The sequence below is a fragment of the Macaca mulatta genome, chromosome 4 (genome assembly GCF_049350105.2).
Source record: "Macaca mulatta isolate MMU2019108-1 chromosome 4, T2T-MMU8v2.0, whole genome shotgun sequence".
Taxonomy (NCBI): Eukaryota; Metazoa; Chordata; class Mammalia; order Primates; family Cercopithecidae; genus Macaca; species Macaca mulatta.
The window spans coordinates 107,811,946-107,824,621 of NC_133409.1; the positions used below are offsets into that span (position 1 = coordinate 107,811,946).

The window sequence follows — 12,676 nt, forward strand, 5'->3', positions numbered from 1 at the left end:
TGAGTAAATAAGAGACAGAGTTGGTATTAATGTTGAAGAATGTCTTATCCTAGGCCATTCCCTTTCTCCATGTTTGTACTTTATTTTAATGTGTTTCAGAACAGAACATATGGTTAATCTAATATATGGCATTATTAGAGAGTGTATTAGGATTCTCTAGAGAGAGTCAATAGGAGACAGAGAGAGAGAGAGAGAGCGAGTCAGATGGGTGACAGGGAATTTATTAGGGGGATTGGCTCATGTGATTATGGAGACAGAAATCCTGAGATGGACCATCTGCAGGCTGAAGGCCCTGGGATGCTGGTAGCATGGCTCAGTCCAAGCTCCTAGGTCTAAGAATCAGGGAAGTGAATGATGTAAATCTCAGTCTGAGATCAAAGGCCTCAGAACTCAGGAGGCTGCTGCTTTAAGTCCTGGAATCCAGAGGCCATGAAACTGGAGTTTTCAACCAAGAAAGGAGAGGAAGAGTGTTTCACAGTTGCAGCAGATGGATGGACACATTAGCCTTTTCCTGTTTTTGTTTTCTCTGAACTCCCAGAAGATTGGATGGTGTCCAGCTATTGCATTTGAAAGCTAGTACAAGAGTAACAGTTTCTGTCATTTGAAGTCAGATACCAGAAAGTGCTTTATATAATGGGATCCCACTGGATCTTCAAATAATCCTTTACAGTACATATTATGAGCACATATTACCAATTATACAGCTGAGAAGACAAGTGACTAAATAAAGAAGTAAGAAGTAAGAGTAAGAAGCCACACTGAGGATAGATCTTCCTCACCTAGTCCTCTTAGACTCACATGCTAATCTTTGGAAGCAACCTTAAAGACACACCCAAAACAAGGCTTTCCCAAGCTTCTAGGTGTTCCTTAATTCTGCCAAGTTGACACCTAAAATTAACCATCACAGTAAGCATTCTTAGGTACATTGTAACAATGGCTGCTTGCTGCATATACAATTAAATTTTTGGTGCTGAGGCTTGAATTGACCATAAAAATGACTGAAACACTTAAGGGGTTGTGCCTTAGAAGGTGTCTTATTATTGCTCATATATGGTAATTCAGATTCAAGGTTATCCAAGGAAATTCAATTTTTAGGATAAACCAGTTTGAGAAGATAGAGATGAGGTTCAATAAATATGCTCATTCTAGATAAGTGAGCTTTCCTGTAAACATAGCAAAATTTCAAAAATTAATTTTAGAAAAGAATTTAGAGCAATGTATACAAGAAAATGACCTAAGACACAATTCAATTTTTGAAACCTAAGATATGTCACCTTACTCTTGAGAACAACTCCCATTGGCCACACTTACATTTCCCATTTGTGCTAGCTATTGAACTTATAAACATGTGACTAATGTCTGCTTGCCCAGATATGCTGTAAACTGCATGAGATGGGGCTCAAGTCAGTGTCATTCACCATCACTTCTGCCTCCTGCACAGTTTCTTCTTCATAATGTTAGCTTTTAAAAATACTGATTAAATTAATTGATAGACAAGGTACTAGAGTTCATTACAATTTCAAATAAATTAATGTACACTAATAGTAACATGCAAACAACACCCACAAAAACATAAATTCTTCCTACTAGCCCTCCACCACCCAGGTTCATTTTCCAGAGGAAGTAATTGTTCATTATTTCCTATAAGTTATCTGAACATTAATGCTTCTTTAAGCATGTCTCTACTTTTTCATACATTCATTTTTTACATTAAAATATTTACTTGAAATGTAAATATGTTTATATAGCATCAAATCAGTTTAATAATCCAGACAAAATATTAATTGAATTGGTTGAATTATCCCAATCCCTAATAGGTCATATTCTACATATTCCTAAAAAAAAATTCCTTACTTGGACTCATTTACTTGTGATTTCTTTCTTACAAATGTAGTAACCTGAATGTAGACCAAAACAATTGCATTTCAACACTAGTTAAACTTTCAGGTAGTTTGAAATCAGAAAAAAAAAAAATAACATGGACTTAAGATTTCACTTACAATATAGGTTTTTTTTTTTTTTTTTTTTTTTTTTTTTTTTTTAAATTGTAGTTCTTTGACCATTTTGACAATGAAAAATTCATCGTATCTGATCATGTGCTCATCTACTTACTGGGTTCATTTGACTAGCAAGCAACCCGGAAGATGTAAAATGTAGGCAAAATAGTCACAGGGGTGCCTCTCTGCCATCCATAGACCCAGACCTTGGCACCCCTTCTGCCTACTAATTCTCAATCATTGGTAGTAGGCTATTTAAATTTTACTGTGTACAAGAATACTTCCAAGAACTTTGATTTAAAATAATAGGATAGTCAGTTGTGACCTAGAAATTCTTTTTCTGTAATTGTATACTGTGGTGTGGAACTATTTCAGCAGAAATTGAGATATATAGTATACATATTATTGAATAATATGTGAAAATATATGTAAATGAAAGCTATATTTTTAACATGAAAATATATTTGCAACCAGAGTAGAATTTATCATGTGGTTTAGCATAGGGTATTTCATAATCTATTGTATTAATACAAATAACATAGTCCTCTGTGCAAACCTAGACTGAAATCATGCTATTCATTCTTTATGTAACTCTTTTTAAGATTTCCTTTGGTTTATGTAGAATCATGAAGCACTGCTTCTGCTCTAATTCAAAATTTAAATTTTGATCAAGTATATGTGTCTAACATTATAATTATGGAATTCATCTAAACCTATTTGGATGGTTTAATTTCTATCTCTCTTCTGTCGCTTTTGGCTATCTCGTATCCTTTTACCAACTAGCTGTGGTTTTCAAACTATGCCTCCCAAACCAGCAGCATAAAATCACCTGAGAGTTCCTTGAAGTTTAGAATTTCTGGTCTCACACCTCACTTACTGAATTAATATGCATTTGTTAAAAATGCATTTTTACATGCATTTATAACAAATGCATATTAATTTGAATCAATACACATAAAAGTTTCAGAAGCACTGTTATCATGTACCACTACTTACTTGTGCCTAAACAGACCCGACATTTGAAAGCAGTTGATTCTGTTTTCTCTAGCGTCATATGGGGTCATGCACCCTACCCTTGGCCAATCAGAACCCACAAATTTAAGACTTCCTTGATTGGTTCAGAGATGATTAAGTGGCCCAGCCACGGAAGCCAACATTTCTCATGAGACTTTTGCCAGGGCTATTGAAAGCAGTTCTCTTTCGTATTAAGGTTGCTTAGCTTTTGGAATTAAGTTCCATATTCCTGATGGCCAACTTTTTCACTACATAGAGAGTGCTTGCCTAAGAATTAAACTGACACAGAGGGATATAATAAAGTTGAGATGGAAAGAGCAATGGACAGATTGAAACAAGAGAGAGGAGAAGAGAGGAGAGGGGAGGGGAGGAGTGCAGAAGAAAGGAAAGGAGAGGAGGGGAGGGGAGGGAAGGAAAGAGAATGGAGAACAGGGGAGGAGAGAGGAGAGCCAGAAAGGGGAGGGGAGAGGAAGGGGAAGAAGAAAGGAAAAAAGGAGGAAAGAGAGAGAAAGGAAAGGGAAATAAAGGGAGAGGAAGGGGAAAGATATCTTTAAGTGCCTAATAACAGCTGTGCCTTAAACCACCATCATGTGTGGGATTTCTCAATTACATAAGTCATTAAATTCCATTTCTTAGGTTGGAGTTGGCTTTCTAACACTTGCAAATGAAAGTATCCTAATTGTACAGATGATGAAAGTGTTTCCATGAGGAATTTAATTACTAAACTACCAGACAACAGTCTCTTGGTGTGTCTTACATTTAAAAACATGCTTTAATTTTCAGCCTGAGCCAAATTTACTCTCTAATGTATTCAACAAAACAAGTTCATGTTTTACATTCCTGAATCTCAAAACATGTGCTTTCTCTTGAATAATTAAAAATGTGACTGCTAGTGATCTTGTTATAATGGCTGTCTTTGTATGAATTGATCAAAATACAGATTAGTGTTTTACTTTATTATTAAAAACACTTGGTTTGAACTTCTTGTTACGTTAGTGATTTTAAATCTGAACACTTTCTGAAAACCTGTTTCATGTTTTGGACACACCAAAAGTAAACAGATTCAATGTAGATGGAGAAAACCAAACCTTCCTTTCCTTCTCACTTTTCCTACTGCTCCCTGCCATCTTTCAAATTTCTTATCTCTCTCTCTCTTTTTTTTTTTTTTTTTTTTTTTTTGAGACAGAGTTTCACTCTTGTTCCCCAGGCTGGAGTACAATGGCATGATCTCGGCTCACTGCAACCTCCGCCTCCCAGGTTCAAGCAATTCTCCTGCCTCAGCCTCCTGAGTAGCTGGGATTACAGGCATGTGCTACCATGCCCAGCTAATTTTTTGTTTTGTTTTGTATTTTTAGTAGAGACGGGGATTCTTTGTGTTGGTCAGGCTGGTCTTGAACTCCTGACCTCAGGTGATTGCCCACCTCAGCCTCCCAAAGTGCTGGGATTACAGGCATGAGCCACCGCACGTGGCACCTCCTCTTTCTTTTAAATGTTATTCTTGAACCAAATAGTGGACACCATTTAAACCAAAACCTATTTTTTATTCAACTTGGAATTAAACAGTTTGTCATATTTTCCTCACACTGTGAAAATCCAGTTATTAAATTATCCAGTAGATATTACATGCCATCTTCACGGGAATTTTTAAACATATAAAACATTGCAAAGGCGATATCAGGGTTAAAATACATTGAATCACTGGGCTAATATAATAATTTGAAAATGATGGCATGCATTCTTAAACTGTTTTATTTTCTGATAACATTGTCATAAAATTTCAGGCAAGCCATCACAAAATTGAATGTTTGAATGTGCAGCATTATTTCTGTATCAATATCTTTATGTATCTATATCTTTTCTTATGATAAATAAGACTTTTCAGTGTTGAGTAAGGCTGATGGTGATGACAGTTCCTAAATCTAAAATGGTAAGCTCCACTTACCTACCTCGTGCAAATCCATTTTGTTTTCTTATTTTGATTTTTTTTAGTTGTACAAAATTATAGGGTACATGTGAAGTTTTATTACACATATCTAGTGCATAGTAAACAAGTCAGTTATTTAGGGTTTCTATCTCCTGAGTACAATACGTATTTGTTAAGTGTAGTCACCCTACTCAACTGTAAAACATTTAATTTGCTCCTTCTTGCTAACGGTATGCATACCCTTTAACACACTTCTCTTAAGCCTTCCCTATATCCCCCACTCAACCTTCCCAGACTCTTTATCACTACATGATCAAATGTTTTCACTCCCATATATAAGTGAGAAAACATGTGATATTTGTCTTTTGGTGCCTAGCTTATTTCACTTAACATAATGACCTCCTCTATCCATGTTTCTGCACTCCATACACAATGCAATAGTATGTAACCATAAAAAATAATAAAATATATATGTAAGTGATATATATACACATATAATATATGTAAGTGATATAAATATATGTACATATTCATATTTAGAAGTATATATTATACTTACATAAATATATTTATAAATGCATTTATACATAAATATATATTTCATTATATAGAAATCATATATATATAATTTCACAATGGAATATATATATTTTTTATCCGCTCATCCATTGATGACATGGGTTGAATTAATATATTTTCTACTGTCATTAAAGTTGCAATAAACTTGTGAACACAAATATCCCTTTGATATACTGATTTCTCTTCCTTTGGGTAGACACCTAGCACTGGGATTTCTAAATTCAATGTTAACTCAACTTTTAGTTTTTAGAGAAATCACATGTTGCAATAATAGCTGTGCTAATTTATATTCACACCAATAATGTATTGTATATAAGAGTTTATTTTCCTCCACATCTTCAGCAAAATCTGCAACTTTTTGTCTAAGTTATAATGAACCAATTTTCATTTTGTTGACCCTGTACATTTTTTTAAAAAATTCTGGTTTAATTTAGTACTGCTCTGTACTTAATTATTTCTTTTCATCTGCTATTTGCGGTTTGGTTTGTTCTTGATTTTCTAGTTCCTTCAAGATCATTGTTAGATTGTTAATTTATAATCTTTCTATTTTTTGATGTAGGCATTTATTCCCACAAACTGTTTTTATGGTATCTCATAGGTTTTGGCATGCTGTGTTGCCACATTCATTCATTTCAAGAAATTTTTAAAACTTCCATCTTAATTTCTTCATTAACCCAATAGTGATTCAAGAGAATGTTGTTTAATTTTTATGTGTTTGTAGTTTCCAAAGTTCCTCTTTGTATTGATTTCTACTTTTATTTTGTGCTCTGCAAAGATAGTTGATGTGATATTATGTGTTTTTTTTTTTTTTTTCAGATTTGTTGAGGCTTGTTCTAACATATAGTCTACCCCGCAGAATGTTCTATGCACTGATGAGAAAAATGTGAATTCTGTAGTTGTTGAAAAAATGTTCTGTATTTTTTTCAAGCTGGTTAGGATTTTAATTAGGACTACTTTGAATGTATAGACCAATTTAGGAGGAAGAATTGGGATCTCAATAACATTGTGCTTTCCAGTCCATCAATATAACTTTCATTTATTTATTTTTCTCAACAATGTTTATAGTTTTCAGGACCTGTCGTGGGGTGGGAGGAGGGGAAAGGGATAGCATTAGGAGATATACCTAATGTAAACGACAAGTTAATGGTTGCAGCACACCAATATGGCACATGTATACATATGTAACAAAGCTCCACATTGTGCACATGAACCCTAGAACTTAAAGTATAATAATAAAAGAAAAAAAAATTTACAAAAATGTTCTGTAAATGTTAGGTCCATGTGGTCTAAAGTCCAGTTTAAATCCAAAGTGCTTTTGTTTATTTTTTGCTTAGATGTTCTGTTTAATACTGGGAGTGGGGTGTTGAAGTCCCCCACTATTCTTGTATTGTAGTGCACCTCTCTTTTTAGATCTAGTAATGTTTGTTTTATAATTCTGGTTTCTTTAGTGTTGGATGCATATATATTTAGAATTGTTTTATCCTTTTCCTGGATTGATGCCTTTATCATTATAATGAGGCACATATAAGGCATCAATTTAGCAAAAGGACACATGCTTTGTCTTTTAAAAAATGTTTTTGACTTAAAGTTTGTTTCATCTAATATAAATAAAGCTACTTCTTTTCACTTTTGGTTTCTTTTCATGGAACATCTTTCCATACCTTTGTTATCAGTGTATATAAGTTTTTCTGATAAGGTGAACTTCTTGTAAGCAACAGATAGTTGGATCAATTTTTTAAATTCACTAAACCTTTGTATATATTTTATATAGAGAATTTAATCCATTTTGTCTAAGGTTAATATTTATATATATATATATATATATATATATATATATAAGGCTTTGTTTTTGTCACATTGCTAATTGTTTTCTAGCTGTTTTACATATTTTCTGTTTCTTTCTTTTTATCTTAGTATTCGTCATTGTGGTTTCGTGGATTTCTGTAGTGATACCAATTGAGTCTTTTCTCTTCCTACTTTGTGTAACTGCTTAACCAGGAGTTTTATTTTTTTCTGTGTTTTCATAATGGTAAATATCATCCTTTGCTTAGAGGTATAGGACTCCTTTGAGCATTTCTTGCAGAATCAGTTTAGTGGTAACAAATTCCCTCAACATTTGCTTCTCTGGGAAATACTGTATCTCTCATTTATTTATAATGGATAATTTTGCTGAATAATATTCTTGTCTGTCATGATTTTCTTTCCGTACTTTGAAAGTAGTATCTGATTTTCTTCTGCCCTGTAAGGTTTCTGCTGTGAAATCTGGTGGGGGTTCCTTTAGAGGTGACTAAAAACTTTTCTCTTGCTCGTTTTAGGATTTGCTCTTTGAGTTTAGACAGTCTAGCTATAATGTGCCCTGAGGAAGACCTTTCACATTGTATCTGCTTGAAGATCACTGAGTCTCTTGTTTCTGGATGTCTAAATCTCTTGCTAGGCCTAGCAAGCATTCATCTATTATTTTGTTAAATAGGTTTTCTAATTCTTTAATTCTCTATTTTCCCTCAAGGACACAAAGACTTTGAATATTTGGTGACTTTATGTTGTCCCAAACGTCATGGGGGCTTTGCTCATTCTTTTTTACTGTTTTGTCTTTATTTTTGTCTGACTGAATTATTTCAAAAGACCAGTCTTCATTTTCTGAGATTCTTTCTTCTGCTTGGTCTGGTCTATTGTTGAAGCTTTCTAATGTATTTTGTATTTCTTTCATTGAATTCCTCAGTTTCTGAATTTCTATTTGTTTCTTTTTAAAAATATCTATCTCTTTGGAAAATTTCTCATTTATATACTGAATTGATTTCCTGATTTATTTCTACTATTTTTCAGAATTATCTTGTATCTCATTGAGTTTCTTTAACATTAATAGTTTGAATTCTTTATCTGGGATTTTGAGAATTTCTGCTTGTTTAAAAATCTATTGCTGGAAAATCATTGTGTTCCTTTGCAGGTGTCAAATGTTCTTGCTTTTGCATTTTTCCTCTGTCCTTATGTTGATATCTATGCATCTGGTGTGATAGCCATTTTTTCATATTTTTGAATGGACTTTTGTAGAGGATGACTTTTTCCCAAAGATGTATCTGTGGTGTTGATTGGGTAGGGCACTTTGCATTTGATTCTGTATACATGCAATAGTGTAGTCTCTGTATGATTTCTTTGACTGTAAACAACATTAGAGATATCTGTGATTTCCTTAGTGGGTTAGGGTGCAGTTATTAGTGGAGGTTGTAGTAAAGTCATACTGGAGATAGGGATTTCATGTAGCCAGTTTTCAGGCCCTAGTGATGGCAGCAGTGGGCTGAGCATTCTGATCCTTATGCCTTAGGGTGGCATACACTGGCACCTGTGGTGGTGGTTACTGGAGGGCCAATTCTTGGGCCTCCAGGTGGTTAGCTTGAATGCTGATAGTTGCAGAGATGGACCAGGCAGGTTTTCAATTTGCTGGGTCCCTGGACAGCTTGTTTATATGGGCAATGCCAGTAGCATTAGTAGGATGATTTTTGAGTCCCAAATCATGTACACTGATGTTAGCAGTGGCTGCAATGGGCTGGAGAGGCCAATCTCTGGGCCCTCAGGTGGTGCTTGTAGGTAGGTGCCAGATAAGGTGGTAAGGGCCAGGGTTTAAGCTGAACATTAGGTCCCCAAGAGGAGTGCTCAGGTGCCCAAGGTGGTGAATTGCTTTAGGCAATCTCTAGGACCTTGAACCATGTGCTCTGTCTTAGAGATGGGGGCAAAGCTGAGTTGGGTATGCTTGTGCTCAAGCCTTCCAAATATTAGAACAGCCACTAGCCAAGGTTGGTGGGTTGAGGGTGATCCTCAGCACCCAGGTGGAATGCTGGGTGAGCAGTGGTATTAGCTCCACTGAGGAAGGTGAGGCCAGACTCAGTGGCCAAAATCTAAGCTAGCAGGTGGGGAACACATGTCTCTCTCATGCCCCAGACACAGTGGGTCTCACCCCTGAGCCCTGGTAATGGTAGCCCACACCTAGCTCACACCCCAGGCCCAGCTACAGGAGTCCCCACCGTAAGACCCAGTGGTAACTCATGTCCCACTTATGTCCCCTTCTCAGTCCTGGCAGCACTTGCTTCTCAACATCAGTAGCTGAAGCCCACACCTCACTGGCTTCTCAGCCTTGGCTGCAGCAGCCTATTACCAAGTCATGGCCCAGTCCCAACGGCAACTGCCCAAGTTTTCCTAGCACTTCAGTGTGAGGACTGCTGAACCCAAGGACAATATGCAGTATAATAAAGTCTGGGATTGAAAATGGTGTTTTGCTGTAGCCACCTATGACTCAGAAAGCATGCGGGAACAAGTGCAAACTCTCTCCCTAAAGTAGTTCCATCTCATTGTCTCCTGGCACCTCCTTGTGTTAGTTTCAGGGCTTGAAAGTGTTGAGGGGCTCTCCTGTTGCCAGGATTTTATGATTCCATGCTGGGGATGTGAGATGTTAGGACTCTCTCACTTATTCTTTCCCTACATTGGGCAGTCCCTCCTGGCTCCCAGCTCATGCCAGTCAAGCAGGCTGTCTCTCTTTTTTTTTTTTCCCTTGCTTTTGTTTCCTGTCATTTTTCATTTGAATTCCAGTGTTATCTCTTGGATAACGTATTTGAAGTATGATTATCTATGCACTATTGTGGATCTTTTAAGTGGAGAGGTGAGCATGGAATGCTTCTAGTCAACCAATTTGAAGTCTACATTAGATAACTTCTGTTTTCTTTAAGTTAGAACTGTTTAACACAGAGAAGAACAAAGGCTATTTTTTATTTAATCAGTCAACATACGTCTATTGAATACTTATAATGTGTTAGACTCTGTGGTAAGAGGTAAAAATTGGAAATTGATAAGTCATTGATATTATAATACAGTGAAATATATTATATTCTAATATAATGAAATGCTTTAGTAGATTTGTAGGAAGTCTGGGAGAAGGAGGTCTTACATATACTCCTGGGGATCTTTATCAAAGCATCCAGTGCCCCAATTTTTTGTTCCCCAATGCTCATCTGCAGATCTATCAAAATTAGGAGTTATTCACATGAAAAAGCTTTCCAGGGCTTGATTTACTCCAAAATTTCCAAACTTCGCACCAATTTATAAGCACTATATGGTGTTTCCAACAAGGTGTTCCATGAGAGCGGTGATACACAAATGGTTTTGTGTAATGTAGAGTTGGAGAAGGGAAATTTCTAGTGCTATTATGATTATTCTTTCTATATTTGAGGTGAGCCTTGAAGGACTAAAAGGGTAAAAACAGATGGGAAAGGGAGAAAAGAGCATTTCAGCTTATGGAAATATAAGCATAATAATTACTAACATTTATGAAGCTTTCACCATGTGCTGTACACATCGCTCAGGTCATTGACATGGAGATAAAGGACAGTGGTTATATGAATTGCCTCTGGTTTCCTAAGTAATGAATGATGGAGCTTGGATGTGGCTCCCAGCTTTCTGAAAGGATACTCCAAAAAGGATGTTCTAACCTCCAAAGTTGGTTTCCATAAGGGTAAGCACTTAGGGAATAATGATCGGTTTAAATGCAGCAGTGTCACTACTCATTTTGGTTTATATGGTAAGATGCATAATAAATGTATATAACATACATATATAAAGTGTATATATGAAAATATGTATAATGTCTCTCTCCGTGTGTGTGTGTGTGTGTGTGTATGCATAGAATCTCCACAACCTGGGGACCAAAATTTCTAGTTGCTTATCTTCATGGGCCAATGCATGCATGCACAGGTGCTTAGCAGCTGTGCAATGAACACCACTGATGAAATGATTCTTTAGGATGAAAATTTCTTCCAAAAATAAGATAGGTAGTTTTATTTTTTTGACAGATTGTGATATGCAATATCTACTTTGTAAGGAGAATAAAAATCTAGTTTCAAAATGTTGTTTTACATGTAAATGTGAATATGCTTTTGTTCTGACTCTTCATAGGCCATTCTATTCAGTTCCAAAGTCATTATCAAAGTCCTTTAACTTTCTGTTATGTACTCCTCAACTTTATTTCATGCATCTTGAAGAAACAAAAGACATTTCAAATATAAATAGAGAATGAAAGTCTAGTTGTTGCAGTAGGGCAGGCTCCTTATCTAGCTCTCCGTGTGAATTTCCACCTCACTGCTTGCTGAGACTCTGCAAGAGGCAGGCCTCATCAGCTTGAAAATACCACACTCTGTCTTGATAGCTCATCCTCCTCTCTGATTGTCACAGATGTTTCCAAGTGCAATGAGATGTGATTTAAAGAAAAGTACTACTTTTAAAAAAGGTAAAATTTCCAAATTGAGTAATCTGTATGTGCATTGCAGCCAAGTATTGCTTTGCGCTGATTCAACAGATTTCAATCTATGGAAATATATATCTTACTATATTTAAGGTCAATAAGACACATAAAATATTCTCAGTAAAAGTTAAGTAAAGGGAAACTGTTACGTTTGCACAGATTTCATTTATTTGCAATTTGGTTCCCATGAGAGAAACATGTTAATATCATAAGTAAGTGTAACTTTCCCATTTTAATAAGGTTTTGCTTGAAAGTCAGGGTCATCTTGTATATTCACTTCCTGATTGGATATTCTGCTATCTTTACAGAGCTCACATGGGAGAAAGGATTAATTTTTCTAAATTGACTTTTAAAAGATATTTTATGCTTCTTTGCCATTCAAATATGGTTTAAAGCTAACCTAATTCAAGGGAAAAGGCAGGAAAGTGTACAGCCTCAAATCCCATTTGAAGGGAAGACACTTTTTCAGTGGAAGAAGTTCATCAATATTCGTCATAAATACTATCTTCATAAATATTATCAAGTGAGATTAAAAATGTTATGCATTTTAAAACTTCTTCAGGGGCTGCTTTTTCCATTTGGTTCCACATGAAAGCTTTTCTTTGGGAGTAGATTTGTGGCCCAGTGAGTAGCATTTGTCTTTGTAGAATTTTATTTTCTCATTAAGTGGCTTGCACATAAAAAACAAGGCAGCTCTACTTCTACACAGTAGTGAAATATGAGAACATTTCTAGTAAGAAGACTAGGCAACAGGGCAGGGTGGGGGTGTGGGGAGAGAGAGAGAGAGAGAGAGAGAGAGAGAGAGGAAGAGAGAGTTTCAATCAGTCACTGTAATTGTATCTAATCATCACAGCATCACAGAAATGGAGAAGCTACTAT

The 12,676-nt window shown here is 35.7% G+C and overlaps 1 protein-coding gene across 1 annotated transcript in view; it reads right to left on the bottom strand.

Moving 5' to 3' along the window:
• Positions 1 to 12,676, bottom strand: part of MEI4 (meiotic double-stranded break formation protein 4) — a 314,754-nt gene that overhangs the window by 13,965 nt on the left and 288,113 nt on the right. The gene's annotated exons all lie outside the window — the stretch shown is intronic.